Here is a 16218-nt window from a genome sequence, read left to right as displayed (position 1 = left end):
CTCACAGCTGCTGGACCAGATGTGGCATATTTCCTAGAACAGAGAGAGCAACATAGACTCTGCACTTGATAGGTAGTTGCAGTAGGTACAAGAAGGGCCGAACAAAGATGTCTATGTCCTAACCCCCAGAATCTGTGAAGCTGTTAGATTACATGGCAAAGGAGAATTAAGGTTGCAGATGGAATTAAGATTGCTAATCCACTGCCTTTAAAACAGGGAGATTATTCTTGATTATCCAGGTAGGTTTAATGTCATTCCAAGGGTCCTCAAAAAATAGAAGAGTGAAGAGAAAGAGAGAAATGGAGAGGTGGCAGTGCAAGAAGGACCTGGGCCAACATTGCTCGCTCTAAATATGGAGGGAGGGTGCCATGTGCCAAGAAAAGTGGGCAGAATCCAGAAACTGGAAAAGGCAAGGTAAACCAATCTCATCTAGTGCCTCCAGGAAAGAATGCCCCCACCTGACACCTTAATCTTAGCCCCGTGAGGTCTCTGTTGTACAGAGCTGTCAGATGATGAATTTGTGTTGTTTCAAGCCATTAAATTTGTGGTAATTAGTCACAGCAGCAACAGAAAATTAATACAGTTGCTATTAATCTAGTGAATGTATTTCATTTCACGTCCCACCAGGAAAGAAAATCAAAAGCATTCATTCAGATGGACAGTAAGTAATGCATGATCTTGCCCTACAATGATGTTAACTCTGCTACATTCTGTCACAGGACAGTCTGACGGGGTCTTGATTATCTGGAAATTCTGTGACGCATCTCTGACTCTTTGTTGAGAACTTGGTAATCAAGAAGTAGTATATACTCTGCATATCTTGTTAAGTGGAGGGCTTGCTAGAGTGGGCCGGCCACGTTCATGAAAATGTAAGCGTCCAATGGTATGTGGATGCCAGAATTTTGGAATATTCTGCCATTAAGAAAGAGTCACAGTGCTTGGCAGACATTCTTTTATATTTGGAAGAGCATATACCATCATTGGGAATATTGCTCTGATTCATTATTTAGGTGACTCAGAAGGCTGCCAGTTTCAAGTAGCGTCCAGAGGAGAAGACTCAGCATCAGGTATAGGCTGCAGTCAAATTGCTCTGCCACTTGGGTCATATAATCTAGCAGATCCAATGATGCTATAGAGCAGGAGTCAGCAAATGGTTTCTGCAAATGGCCACATGGTGTATATTGTAGGCTTTGGCGGCCACAGAGTCTTTACCCCAAGTACTAACCTTTGCTGATGTAGTACAACTATACAATCCTGCCATTACAGCAGAACTACTAAACTCCATGCTTATAGTACAAACACAGTCATGGACAATACATCAGCATTAACTGAGTATGGCTGTGTTCCTTTCCAACTTTAATTACAGAAACAGGCCCTGAGTCAGATTTGGCCATGGGCCATAGTATGCTAACCCCTGCTATAGAAAAGAATATTGTGTAGAGTCCTGGAATACTATAATAAGAGGGTCACAGCACAGACCATGAGGGTTTTGGGATGAGACCTTCCCACCTTCAGCAGGCAGCTGCATACTATAGTATACCTCCTGGATTTGGGGCCTTAATGGAAACTGGTTGTGAAACATCAAAAGACTATGCGATTGAAATTGTCCAGCGTCTGTTGATTACTGTGAGACCCATCATGTCATAAATTCATGCCACATTAACAACAAACCACCACACGTTGTGAAGGATAGCAGAATATGCCACCTCAAAATATGCCTCTTTGGCACAAGGATTATTTTGAGCTGATTATTTTTGAGAACTGTGATGTAAGAAAAGCTCCAAAAACAAAAGTAGAAGTTACCCTTGTTTTTTTTTCCATAAGGGAAATTTGCATTTATAAATGAAATCTCCATTGGTAAGGGTGTCTCCCTCTCTGTACCAGGAAGAGAAAGATGACTCTAACTCACATGAAACGCTTTATCAATGGAGAAAGCACTGACCTCACTGCATATCAAACTTTACCCTTGTTTACCTTGCTTTTCCTGGTGACCTCCCATAACTGCCTCTTTCTTTCACAAACCTTTCTTTTGTCTTTTGAAGTAGAAGCAGGAATAGCATTTAGAGCATGCATTCCCAACTGGAGCAACAGCTCCCCCAAGGGGATAAAAATTGGTTCTGGGTTGTGGAGGAGGGTGAATTTTGTTCTATGTATAAAGTGCAGATACGCATTTAGTACATAAACAGATAATAGATTATATCTATGATGTTAAAATTTAATGAGGGGTGATTAGGAAAAGGCTGGAAATGAATATAAGTTTGAGAATCACCGACTTAGCGTAGCACTAGTCCTGTAAGAAATAAATTTCCAATTTCAGCGACTTGACATCATAGAATTATATTTCTCATGAATATATTTATGAGGATCTTGCTTTCCTCCACTGGATGATTCAGGCACTCAGACTGCTTCTAAATTTTGGCTTAGACAGTCCCCAAGGCCTCAGAGACCTATGCTCTGGGCTCAAAATCCAGGAACTTGCTGTCAGGTACATTGTCAGTGTCCCCTGTCCTATTGTAAGGGTGACCCTATATCTCCTATTTTTGAAATTTGAACCTCTGATATAATTCAATTTGACAGTGGTTTGGCTTGGAACTTTTAAAAAGTTTTTGTTTTCTCCTTTCTTTGCTTCCCTCCTCCTCCCACCCCAAACCTTGATGACTCTGTTTACTGTGCATTTACTATGCATACCAGTTCCAATGGTTCTGTTTACTTAGGACCAGGGTGAATCTCTGGCCCAGTAATTTGGGAGGGGTTTTTTGCTTCTGTATGGGGCTCACTCCTGACCCTCGGGCAGATGTGCCTTTTCTTGAAGTTGCCTTCCAACTTCTCCTTACTTTGTTTTTTGCCCCTTCTTGCGTGTCTATAAAACTTTTTGGTAATATTGAGAGAGGAAGGCAGTCTTTGTGACGGGGAGTCCACTGTCTTCCCTGAATGCTGCCATTTGGGAATCAAACCTGCTTTCCTTTCCACCAACCTTGCCTCTTGGGTTTTGGTTTTCCTGTGGTGAGCGAACCATAGGACTTTTGCACAGCAACACTTTAACTGTGCAAGATGATACGCCCTTATCCGTTACCCATCCATTGTACAGTTCCAGAGCAGGACAAGATAGCCATAATAAAAAGGACGTGAACATTCAGAGAAGGAAAGAACGGGGAAAAGTGAAAAACAAACACCAAGATGAGATCGTGTAGGAGGGCACCAGAAGACCAGCTTTGGCAGTGGTGGAAAGTACTGGACTAGATCCTGATTCTGCTCTCTGAAACAAATAACCTAGAACAGTATTCTCTGTGAACCCTGAGTGTGCTAGTCATGGTTTTCCTAGGTCGTTGTCCTGTGCAGTCACAGGTGAGCTGGATGTCAGTGTTATTCACTCCAGGATGGCTGTTGAGCTTTGGCAGCCTGCTTTCTGTGCAGGTAAGTTTTGGGATCTGATAGCAGTTCAACGAACAAGTGCCAAAGGCTTTCTGTGCCAGGGATTTGGATTTCTTGGGCAACTTGGAACGGTTTTTGCTTCTAGCCAGTATTAGGTACCAGGAGCGATACCAAAGTCCATTCTTAGAAATAGTTCTCAAATCTGTCTTATCTCTTGGTTCCTCTCCACAACACCCTTTACTCTCAAGGTAATGGTGGCTATCTTGAGGCCATCTAAACCAACAGGCTTAGAAAGGAATGTTAATAACTTATTTTATTTTTGCTTCAGGACTGAGTCACTTAAATTAACTGAAAAATCTTACGGGGTATTTGTTGTCTAAAATCTGTTTTCCGTCTTGTACTTGTTGTCAGTAGATTTTCTCAGTCTTGCTAAACTTATAAATTTCTCGATTCCCTTCTCTTTTAGCTCTCAAAACAGATAATTCTTGCATGAACTATTTCTTAGCGTCTTATTCTAAAGGCAGAAAACAAAACAAACCCAACAACACTAATGCGTTTAATTTTTAGAATCAATTTTCCCAAGAGCTACAGGTGTAGTAAAATCTTGGTCTGCTATTACATATAATGGCAGGTGGTGATTTTACTAAATGTCGGTCACAGAACAACATAGTTATCCAACAATTCTATCCTGAAATATTGTTTCTTAGTCTGTTGCTCACTACCGATAAATTGCCACATATGTCTATAAGTAGTTGCAGTAGCACACCTCAGCCAGGACTATTTTTATGTTGAATAGAGTAATTCTAAAGATGCATGAAGTAATAAATGAACAAAGGTGAATGCCTTGACAGCACATAAACTAGACCAGCAGGAATAGCATTTTCTAGGGGAAACACAATCAATGATAGATAAGTAAGTCTTTCATTGTTCATCGCATTCTAGAATAATGCTCAGGGACCTCGCAGGGGCAAGATGCAAACTCCAAGAGAAATTTTGGGGCTATGGGACTTTAAAGCCTTGAAATTCCAGCTTATATAACTTGGCAGATGAATAAAAGGAATCATACCTTTTTCCCACTAAGATGGACTGCCTTAAGATTCGTTTATATAGCTGGTTGCCACAAATATTTTCAGAAGGCCATATGTGTGTGTCGTCTGGCCACTCACATTTGTTACTCTGTCATACTTGGTCAAATTATGCACACCTCACCCTACTGTAACAAATAAACCCCAACATTTCAGTGAGTTAGCATACTACCAAATTAATTCTCTCTTATCTAACAGAACAACCAGATTTTCCTATTACGCAGGGGGCTGTCTTCCATGAAGTGATTCAGAGAAACAGTTTCTTTCATTGTGTGCTTCCGGCTGATAGAAGTGAAAAAATAAAAATGGGGGAGGGGTGAGGGTTGCACAGAGCATGCATATAATTTTCTCCTGTCTTTTCCCAGAAGCAACACATATCGCCTTGTCAAAAACTGTAAAGGATCTAAGAGTTTACCCTACTTGCAAGTTAACAAGTTAGACTGTCACAACCTCATGGATGCTTGCAGAAGACATGCGACTCCTGAGCCAGAAACAAAGGACAGTTTACTACTTACCCCACTAGAAGTAGCCAGAGTATCAAGAGTAGCCAGAGTATTTTACTCCTGTTCTCTGAGTCCTCATTCCCATATGGTGACACCAAGAGGGTCAGATGGTACCTGAGCACATAGTGGGTCCACAGGAGGGGAACCCTGAATTTAGGGAACCTGGATCTTTAGTAATGAGCAGCAAGCATGCATACTCTTTGTTCCAGTGGTGTATACAACCTCTAGGCAAACACTCCTGAAAAGATAGCCCAGAACAATGGTACCTCTGTTTGTATGAAATGAAGACACGAGAGATCCGCAGAGAATTGTCTTCCCCAAAATCTGCCCCTTCTACCAACATCACCTTGGTTTCTAGAATAATTCCGCAGTAAATTATACCACTCCCCCAGCTACTCTGAAAAAATCGGACCAAAGTCCTTCATTTTTCTTACATGGTATTGAATTATGGCTATTATAATAGTACTCCAAGCAGCTAGGTGTGGTCAACCTGCAATATTAACCTCAATCATGTCTCTCAAGGTCTCAGCAGAACAAATCTCATAAACCAATAGAGTCTACCTTAGAAAGCCAGGTGGTTTTCTCAAGTTTCTGCACTGAAATTGGCCCAGTGCATTATTTTCAATTATACAGACTGCTCCTTGGCTCTTAAAGATAAAGTCCAAGACAATCCCATTCAGTGAATTGAGGCTGGCCTGAATGCTTTCCAAGGCCCAGATGACATGATTGATGACTTCAGCGGAAGTGGGCATATATTTATATCACCTTTTCTAAATGGAGACTTCTCAATATGGAGAAACTTTGTACAGGGTGTGCCTAATTAATAAGGCAGTTACACATTCAGGAAGTTCCCCTGAGTAAACAAGAGTAGCCGTATTTGGGAGAGATCTCTGCCCTTGTCTTATAGCTACCTGATCTACTGGTAGTATTCCTCAACACACCTTGAAGTTCCTTAATAGTCACCACTAACGCGCAAGTTAACACTTAATCTCTTCAAAAGTTCTTTTGTGTGAATGAGTACTCTTTTTGGTTTTCTTTCCTGAAGTTTCAGCAAAACCACATCTTTGGTTTTTTTCTCTAGGCCAAGGTTTCAGAAGTGATGTCTACATTTTAGCATCTTTTTGCCACTGGTGAGAATTTCCAAATGTATCAGTGCTGGTTCCTTTTTGTTTAATAGTTTACCATAAGTTTCTCTCTTTTGTATTTTACTGTAAGCGGAAGGAAGAAATCAGGTGGCTCTTTCAACACTTTGCTTGGAAATCTCCTTACCTAAACAAATATGTTCATCACTTACAAGTTCTGCTCTCCGCTAACATCAGGAGACAATTTTGCTAAGCTTTCTGCTACCATATACATAAAGAGCTGGAAACTCTGGGAAGCCACCATTTGCCTATCTGCTGCAACCCCAAATCCCTTTCTAGTGGTTAAGTCTGCATCTCCCCCCACCAATCACCCTCTACTCACACCCAAACCTTTTGTTTGGAAAATCTAGGTACAAGAGCTACAAGGAAATTTTCCTAAAACTTACAGAAACCCACTACAGCACCCAAAACGGCACACATGGGCCACTATATGAAGACCTGGCAAATGGTGTACACAACCAAGTAGTCATTTTATTATAATCTATGTGGGGGAGGAAGAAACTTTCCTCATTCTCAAGGTTCTTTTAGCTGGTCTCATAATCAGATAGACATGAGACAGATTATCAAGAGGGAAAAAAAAAACAAATTTAATACATACTTATGTATGGGAACTCTGCATATATAAGGGAGTCAGAGATCCCACATACACGAGAGGTTCAGAGACAGAAAGGGAAAAAATGAGGTATATATGACATTCTGAGCTAGGGATGTGGTAATGCACCTTGGGGCTTCACAGGGTAATTGCAGGGAAAGCACGTCTTCTGTAATCGTTAGTTTGCCCTGCCATATAGGTAGGCAAAACATCATTTCTGGTGAAAACTCTTATCATGGACTAGGCTCTTAATTTAAATTCTTCTAGATAATTAAGGGGGGAACAGAAGTTTCTCTTGAGTCTGCAGAGTCTTGGTTGCCTTTAGCTGAAAATAATTTGCATACCACTGAGGCACATCTTGGTAGGCTCATTCAGAACCCTCCCCCCCCCCCATACATCTATGATCATGTTAATCCAATCAGAGAATTGAAATTGCTAAATCAGAATTAAGTTTGAATCCTCTAGGTCCTCTTTTTACTGGACTGCCACCAAGAGGAATACCAAGCAGGCCAGATTGTGTTTATTGCTTGGGGAAAGAAAGAAGTATCATACCCAGGAATGGTCAGGACAGAATCTTGAATTTTCAAAATAGGTCTATATAACTAACCCCCATTACTTTCATCCTGATCATTAGCCAGGAAACTGCAAAGAGGAAAGGATGCCCCTGGAGACAGCTGCATTCATTGGCTAATGTGCCTTTCTAATGTACGAGTATGTGGGTCAGGAGGAAGAAAACGATGTAGAGTCAGAAAATTGTTGAGTCATTTTTGAAGCGATTATTCTAATTGTCAGTAATACCCGATGGTTTTGGATAGCAGGGAGTCTGAAAGGTCCATCAAATACCTTGCCCATAAGCCCATTGTTGAGTCCAGTTGGTATTATCAGAAAATAGGCCCTTACCGTGAACATTTACATGGGTGAACTAGGGAGTCTGAACAGCAACTGCAATTTGTTTTGTTAACCTAAACTGTCATGAGGTCATAATCAAGCAAAGAAAAAGAAGTGTTTATTTGGGATCAAAGAATTGTAATTTGGGGCATACAGATTTGGGTAACAACCCAAACAGTGTCCCATTAGGGTGCAGAAGTTAGGAGTTTTTAAAAGGCAGAAAGAGAGGTTTGCATAGGTCATTTGCAAATAATTTTAGCTGGCTCTGGTGGCAGAAAGCTAACCTTGGCTAAACACGATTGATTACTAAAGCTATTGCTAAGTTAAAGTCTGTCACTGTAATAATTTATAGGTGTTCTTGCAGTATTCTCAGAGTATTTACGGTTTGGCCCAGTTCAAAACTTTCTGTTTTGTCAGATGAGTATATGCACAAGACCCATTTCCTTAATAGTCTCCTGGCTCCATTTTCATATATATATATAGCTGTATACACACATACATATATGTATACACACACACGCACACATATATACGTATATTCTTTTTTTTTCTATTTTTGGTGATGGACGCAAACTAATCCTCAGAGCTTCTTAAAACCAATCAAATGTGTCTGTGAATGGCTAGCCAAGGCTAGCAAAACACAACCTTGAAATCAAAACTGATTAGCAGCATAGTTGTTATAGCCTAACTAGCTATAGGCTATCATAAACATTGAATATAATTTTAAAACAGAAAGAACATTCCATACACAAAAATCTGTGATACGGGTAAGAATATTGCCTTTGGAGTCAGGCAGGTATGAGGCTGAGTCAGATCTGCTCTCAGGTGGTTGACCATAAACAAGTTACATAATCTGTCTCTTAAAAAACAAAATTCAACAGTAAATTTTAAAGTTATTGACTCTATTCAATGACTCATGAATCGGGCAGCATCAAATCTAACTGATAGAAAGGAGCTCCAAGGAGCTGTACAAAATGAAAGACTTTTAAAGGCAGAAGGGAGCGGAAACAAGGAAGTTATACTAGGCAAAAAAGTTGGTTGGTTGTTGCAAGGTTGCTTTCCTTTAGGAGATGGCCAGGTCTATCGGGCAGATGACCTAACTCGTCTTGATCAGGTAATTCCTGATTGGCTGTTTTAAGATTCCATTACAACCCAAACTGTAATTAAGTCTCCTAGTTTGGTGACATGGAGTTTAACATAAGCAACTCCATTTTGGTCCTGTTGACTTGTTTTTAACATCTCTAAGTTTCAGCTTCCTCTTCTAGATTATGGAGACAACGTTGGCAACTCCCACATGGGTTCTTGACAGAATAGTGTTCAATAAGGTATGTGAAATTTTAACTCAGTGCCTGAAACATAGCATACATACAATTAATGTTTGCTCTTATTTTTATAACTTATCCAGTAAATGTTAAAATTATGATGCTTCCTACCATAATGCAAATGCCCTAATTTTATATTAGTTAGGTACATATGTCTTGGGAATAAAAGTAGAGTTTTCTTAGATTTTAAAAACATCCTAGAAAAAAATGTCAAGTCTGTCACACAAGGCACCAGTGAGGTTCAAAGGCAGTTTTCATCTTGGCATTCTAGATGTAGATTCATGCAAAAAATACTGGAAGAACATGGGAACACATTATGCATACTATATAAGCTGGCTTAAACTGCTATAACAAGGTACCATAAATTAGGTTGCTTAAACAAAGACATTTATTTCTCACCGTTTTGAAGGCTGGGAAGTCCAAAATCAAGGTGCTGCCAAACTCAGTGCCTGGTGAGGACCTCCTGGCTTGTAGACGGCCGCCTTCTTGCTGTGTCCTGACATGGTGGCAGGAGAGGGCTCTTGTCTCTCTTCCTCTTCTTCTGACGGCACTAATCCCATCATGGGCATCCCACCACCATGACTTCATCTAAACCCAATTTACCTCCCATAGTCTCTGCCTCCAAAACCATCACAGCAGAGGTTAGGGTTTCAACATATGAATTTTGGTGGTGGTGTGGTGGGTGGTGGGAATACAAACATTCAGTCTATACACATATGCTTATAGCATACACTTTCTATTTAACAAATTGTCATGAACATTTTTCCTTGTTGATAATTGTTCTCTGAAAACATGAAAAAATTTCTGGAAAGAGACATGGCTCAGGGAGTAGAGTAAAAGTCTGGAAGTGCCTAGTCAAATTTGTTGTAGAGGGCTGCATGGATTACAGCTGCATTTCAAGTGGTTTGGGGCAATTCAACAGGTTTGAAGTTTGTGATCAAGTTGTTGTTTTAACAAGGGACAGCATTGGGAGCCAAAATCAAGAAGTTTGGACAAAATGTGTATCAAGCAGGCAGGACACCTCCTACACAGTTTAGGTACAACAACTAAAGCCATTGCTTATGTAAACACATGTTTGGGATAAATTATCCCTATCACAGGACATGAGTGTGGTAGACTTTTATCAGCAAGGGCCCATCAAGAGGAAGGAGACACTGGCTTGCTGCCATCCAATGTTCTAACTAAGTTTGAGGATTGGGTATGTTGAAACCTCCACTTGAGCCAAGTAGCCAGATAGCACTCTTACCTTGAAAATATGATCGGTCCAAACTTCCAACTCCAGAAGCAAGATATACAGGTCATGTGTTCCAGTTTGTGTTTCATATTTCTTTTCAGATCCATCACTTGCTGTTGACTAAGGAGAACAAAGTATATTATAATACTTCTTTCCGTTTGTTCAGGAAGTGGTTGTCACTATAACTGCCAATACATCATAATCCTCGGGCTAAAATGGCTCTGAAATAGTACATGATTACTTATTTAAAATTATAGCGTGACTCTGTCTAGAATCCTAAAAGATACGGCAATGTGCATAAATAGTAATTCACTTATTGGTTTTGATATATATACTGTCTTGTCCTCATATTTACAGTATTATGCTATTATATTTGCTCTAAAAGTTAAAGCATTCATACATTAATATGTTTTACTAAAGATTTTGAGGAAAAGTTAAAGAAGCTTAAAGATCCATATTTTAGGGTGAGTGTAATTGAAAGGACAGAAAGTAAAGGTTGAAGTACCTGCTATATATACAATTTATGAGGTCTCTTGAATAAGAAATACTAGCTTATAGATCCTCTTATAGACTTATAAATACACTGATTTTCTAGGTATAAAAAAACCCATTTTTGCAAACAGTTTTACAAGAATATGCAATACATAATATCACAAACTGGAGAGAATCCAATAATAATTATAATATGCACCTGTTTTACCCAGAGCAACATTGGGAAAATGAAAATGATGGAAAAAAAAATCGTCTTTGTTTTTGACTCTCAAATCTCATTTCTAATCTCAGAAATGCCCTTTAGCTATCTCAAAATTGAAGTTGCTCTTGGATAAATGTCAAGATTTAACAACTAATTGGATTTTGAGGTTTATCTATAAACATAAAATGAAATTTTACTTGAAATTGTTTTAAGGTTTTATCAGCCTCTAAATACTCAAAAAAGTATTCAATTTTAATACAATCTAGGTGAAGGCTATAAAACTTAAATGAAAAATTATGGTTTGATTTCATAGGCTATTAGGCCTTAAAGGTATTTCATGAACTTCAAGTACAGTTGAAGTAATTATCTGGAGAGAGAAGTGGTAGATCATATTAACTTATTAAAGCCATTGTGAGAGCGAATATCTTTTACATGCTGTGGATTAGAATAAGACACAGAAAACTCACCACAGGTATTTACGCAAAGCAAGGAACAACATATTAAGAGTAATGACCAAGATGGACCTATTCAGCATTTATTTTTAAAGTCTGTGACCAAGCTGAGACACTTTTATCACAAGTATGGAAAAGTAGTGTATAGAACGTAACTAACCTTTGTTTAGGGGAGCAGACATTAAGAGGAATGACAACATTTGCAGCCAAGGCTGAGTTTGGATTGCTACAAATTTCATTCTATGCTGCAGAAAAGTTAAGACACCCAGTAAAGTGTCTGGATGTGTTTCCACTGGGGGAAAATTATGTAGCATGATTGGAATATGGCGACATTTGGAAAAGTGGAAGAAAAATATTTTCCATTTTTTCCCCCTACATTAAGCACTAGAGAACTCGGCTTTGAACTCAAGGCCCTTGGAAAAATAATTTAAATATTCTAAATATCTATATTATTTTTCCTAATATATATGGCTAAGAGAACTACGTTTTTTTATTTTTCTACTCTCTTGTGTACAGAAAATCTTTAGATATAGGTGATGATTTTTTGTTGTTGTTGTCTCCTGATTTCTCTCTCAAGGGGGCAGAGAAAGAAACTTAATTATTTGCAGAAGGAAACCTTTGCTTCATAGTCCTCATTAGTCTGGCAATAAGAGAAGATTAAAAACAAATGAACAAAGTAAAAATTCTCTGTCAGTGCATGTTTTTATTTATTCTTCAGGAAATCCAGCCTCCTTCAAGTTCTTCTCAGACAATTTTGCAAGGTTTCTGGAAGTGTCATACCCAATGCTCCAAGAAGCTAGTTGTCTCCATGACTACTGCACGTAGCTCAGCACTTTCTCTTTCTTCTTTTGCTCACTGAACATCTCACTTACTGCTATCCCCCAAATATCAACTGTGTTGTCAATATTCACTAGAGACACAACTGCATCTGCCGCTGCCACAGATTCAAACATCTGCCCCCAGGGCTGTCCTTGATGCTCACGTCTGCACCAGTTACTGCTGACTGCTAATGTTGAGGACCCTGTAGACGAGGCCAGGAATACTGTCAAATTTGTCATCCTTGTCTCCTTCAATAAGCACAAATGTTGTCTCTGATCTGTGCTGTCAAATACACCACATTATGGAAAAACACCTATTTCTCTCTCTCTCTCCCTTTCTGTCTCTCCTCCCTCCCTCCCATTCCACCCATTCTCTTCTCTGTATTTTTCACTCTGTCTTTCTTGTATCTTAGGACACAGGGAAGTGCAAGTGGAAAGCCAAAGGGATTATTTACCTCTTGGTCCTTACGTAGGGGAGGAGAGACAGAAAATATGTAAATAAATAAGTAATCATTACCCATGAAGTAAATAAAGTGGGTGATGTGATAGAAAGCAGTAGGTATGGTGGCTGCTTTACACGAACTGGGTCAGGGAAGCCTTCTCTGGGGAGCATTTAACCTGAGACCTAAAGGACAAGAGGAGTTAACTCTGAAGAGAGTTAAATATTCCATTTAGAGGCAAGGGCAAATTTAAATTCTTTAAGTAAGAGTGAGCTAAGTATATTGAGGCACTGAAATAAAGCTAATTTATCATTTAATTTATATTACTTGACTCTATTTTAAAATAAGTTTTCCTCTTAACATTCACTTATACATGTACACAGACCCTACTCTGTTCTTGAAATGCCTTAAATATGCCTACATCTTAAAATAACTATGGTTTAGGTTCAAGCAACGTTCTCTCTATGGACCAAAATTTGCTGTCATTGTAAGACCAAGAAATTCTCAAAGCTGTGAAATGCCAAAAATTTGAGAACAAGTTAGGCTTTTAAGATACTTTAAAATACAACTGTAAGAAACTTCAAGTTTCTGGCCTAGCAGGTAAGAAGCTTGGAAGTTGCCACTCCATCCTAACAAGTAAAAAGCTGAGCAAACTGAAAAATCAACTGTCCTTAGATCTGTAAGAGAGAAGTGAGGTCAAAAGGCAAACCAATGTCCCCCAAAGTGAAGAGACCAACAGGCAAACACAGAGAATCACAATCTACTAGAGCAGAAACCCACAAGCAGGCACCATCATGGGAACCAGGGTGAGGGAAGGGATACCTGAATTGTGAATGATGAATTGCTGGAGGCTCCATGTGAATAAATCTGAGAGAGAAAAATTCCAGGGAACCCAGAGTCATAGGAGGGGCCCCACACTTTTGTGAGCTTTACCTCCTGGTTCTTATGGTGAATATTGGAGAAAAATCCTTTCGTGCTTCCAGCAGGAGGAGGGGGAAAGGGAACATTTTGAAATATACCAGAACATTCTTCTCTTAACAAGTTCTGCCCTCAGGACAAACCATTTAACCAGAGCCTAAACTGAGGTTTTATCAGAATCTAATTGACTTGAGAGAAGAGAAATACCCAACTCCAGTCCATTCTGACCATCTTGTACCTCCTAAAGGGTGGGAAAAAAAACAAACAAACAAAGAAACAAAAAAACAAACAAAACAAACCTGAGAAGCACTTGTGAAATTCACAGTCAAAGGCACAAGCTTATTAAGAGACCGAGACCTAATCATAGGACAATGAAATGCTTCTCCTTCCCACATCTCACCACCACATTATCAAAGGCCTATTTACAGCAGTTTCATTATTACAGCTGAAGACACTAGGATAGTTGGAGATTTCAACACACTTCTATTAGAAATGGATAGATTCAGCAGGGAGAAAATTAGTAAGGACACAGTGGAACGCAACAATACCATAAATCAACTGGATATAATGGACATCTATAGACTTCTTTATCCAACATCAGCAGAATACACATCTCTTCAAGTTCCCATGGAGGAATCCCCAAGATAGACTACACTCTGGGCCATAAAACATACTTTAAAAAATTTAAAATAATAGAAATCATATAATATCTGCTCTTGTACCACAGTGGAATTAAACCAAAAATCAATAATAGGAAGATAGCTAGAAAATCCCCAAATACATGGAGGTTAAACAACATATTTCTAAATAGCACATGGTTCAAAGAAGAAATCTCAAGAGAAATTAAAAATATTTTGAACTAAATAAACAACCCCATAATTTATAAAAATTTGTGGGATGTAGAAAAACAGTGTTTATAGGAAAAACAGTAGCACTGAATGAATATATTAGAAAGAAGAAAGATCTCAAATCAATACTCTAAGCTTCCTGCTTAAGAAACTAGGAAAAACTCTCTCCTCAGTATCTACCCCAAAAATCTGAAAACATTTATCCATAAAGACACTTGTGCTCTAATGTTCATTGCAGCTTTATTTATGATGGCCAAGACATGGAAACAACCAAAATGTCCTTCGATAAATGAACGGATAAAGAAGTTGTGGTATATATACACAATGGAATACTATTCGGCGGTTAGAAAAGATGAAATAGGACCATTTGTGACAACATGGCTGGGTCTTGAGATTCTAATGCTAAGCGAAATAAGTCAGACAGAAAAAGCAGAGAACCATATGATTTCACTGATATGTGGTATATAAACCAAAAATAACAAAAGAACAAGACAAACAAATGAGAAACAAAAACTCATAGACACAGACAATAGTTTAGTGGTTACCAGAGGGTAAGGGGGGAGGGGGGTGGTAGATGAGGGTAAAGGGGATCAAATATATGGTGATGGAAGGAGAACTGACTCTGGGTGGTGAACACACAATGGGATTTATAAATGATGTAATACAGAATTGTACACCTGAAATCTATGTAACTTTACTAACAATTGTCACCCCAATAAACTTTAATTAAAAAAAAACACAAGAAAAAAACCCAAGAAACTAGGAAGAAGAAGAGCAAATTAAATCTAAAGTAAGCAAAACAAAAGCAATAGTGAAAATTAGAGCAGAAATCAATGAAATTGAAATGGTAGGTAAATGGATAACTAAACTACGGTATAGCCAGACAATAACATATTATTCAGTGCTAAAAAGAAAGAAGTTATCAAGTCATGAAAATACATGGAATAACCTTAAATGCATATTACTAAGTGAAAGAAGCCAATCTGAAAGGCTACATGATGCAGGAATTTAACGATATGACCTTCAGGAAAAGGCAAAACTATAGACAGTAAGAAGTCAGTGGTTGCCGAGGGTTTAGAGGCAGGAAAGGAGGGATGAATAAGTGAAGCACAAAGGGTTTCTAGGGCAGTGAAACTGCCTGTATGATACTCTAATGGTGGATACATGTCCTTATACATTCATACAAACTCATAGAATGCAGACCAAGAGTGAAACCTTCCGGTGATAATGATGTTGAAACGTAGGCTCATCAATTGCAATAAATGTACCAGACTGGGAATGTTGATAGTGGGGGGGGCTGTGCATGTGTGGGGTGGGGGTCTCTGGGAAATCTCTGTTCAATTTTGCTGTGAACCTAAAGCTGCTCTGAAAAATAGCCTATTAAAAAAAAATAGAACCATACGTATTTAAGTTTTCTAGACATCAAACTAATTTAAGAAGTCAGGGTCAATATAGTACACTAAATCTGAAAAACATCATGCTAATGAAAAAAAATTAGCCACAAAAACTCACAAATTGGATGATTCCGTTTACATAAAATGTCCAGAATACGCCACTCCATGGAGACAGAAGGTAGATTAGTGGTTCCCAGGGACTAGAGACAGGGGAAAATGGGAAGTGACTGTAGATGTGTGTGGTTTGTGTGTGTGTGTGTGTGTGTGTGTGTTTAAAATGCTCTAAAATCAGACACTGCTAATGGCTGCACAGTATATGAGTATACCTTAAAAACCATAAAATGTACATTTTTAAAGGGTAAATTTTTATGGTATGAATGTAAATTACATCTCAATAAAGCTATTATATTAAAAGTTAATGAAAATAAATATCTTTAAATACTAAAAAGTATTATAAGTGGATAAAATCAAATAGTAATAGAGTTATAAGCTTTTCAATGAATAACACTGGAAATT

At 38.6% G+C, this 16218-nt stretch overlaps 2 protein-coding genes across 2 annotated transcripts in view; both read right to left on the bottom strand.

The window, feature by feature from the left end:
- ADAM29 (ADAM metallopeptidase domain 29) overlaps positions 1-10232 on the bottom strand; it is a 37276-nt gene extending 27044 nt beyond the window's left edge. The window contains exon 1 of the mRNA XM_019733078.2: positions 10151-10232. The gene's annotated coding sequence lies outside the window, so the exon portion shown is untranslated. The remainder of the gene's footprint in view (positions 1-10150) is intronic.
- LOC109448109 (disintegrin and metalloproteinase domain-containing protein 20) overlaps positions 1-10263 on the bottom strand; it is an 81578-nt gene extending 71315 nt beyond the window's left edge. Inside the window, exon 1 of the mRNA XM_074338339.1 lies at positions 10151-10263. The gene's annotated coding sequence lies outside the window, so the exon portion shown is untranslated. The remainder of the gene's footprint in view (positions 1-10150) is intronic.
- Between the last annotated feature and the right edge of the window lie 5955 nt (positions 10264-16218).

Source organism: Rhinolophus sinicus, linkage group LG07 (assembly GCF_036562045.2).
Source record: "Rhinolophus sinicus isolate RSC01 linkage group LG07, ASM3656204v1, whole genome shotgun sequence".
NCBI lineage: Eukaryota > Metazoa > Chordata > Mammalia > Chiroptera > Rhinolophidae > Rhinolophus > Rhinolophus sinicus.
This window is presented reverse-complemented; position numbering and strand designations above follow the sequence as displayed.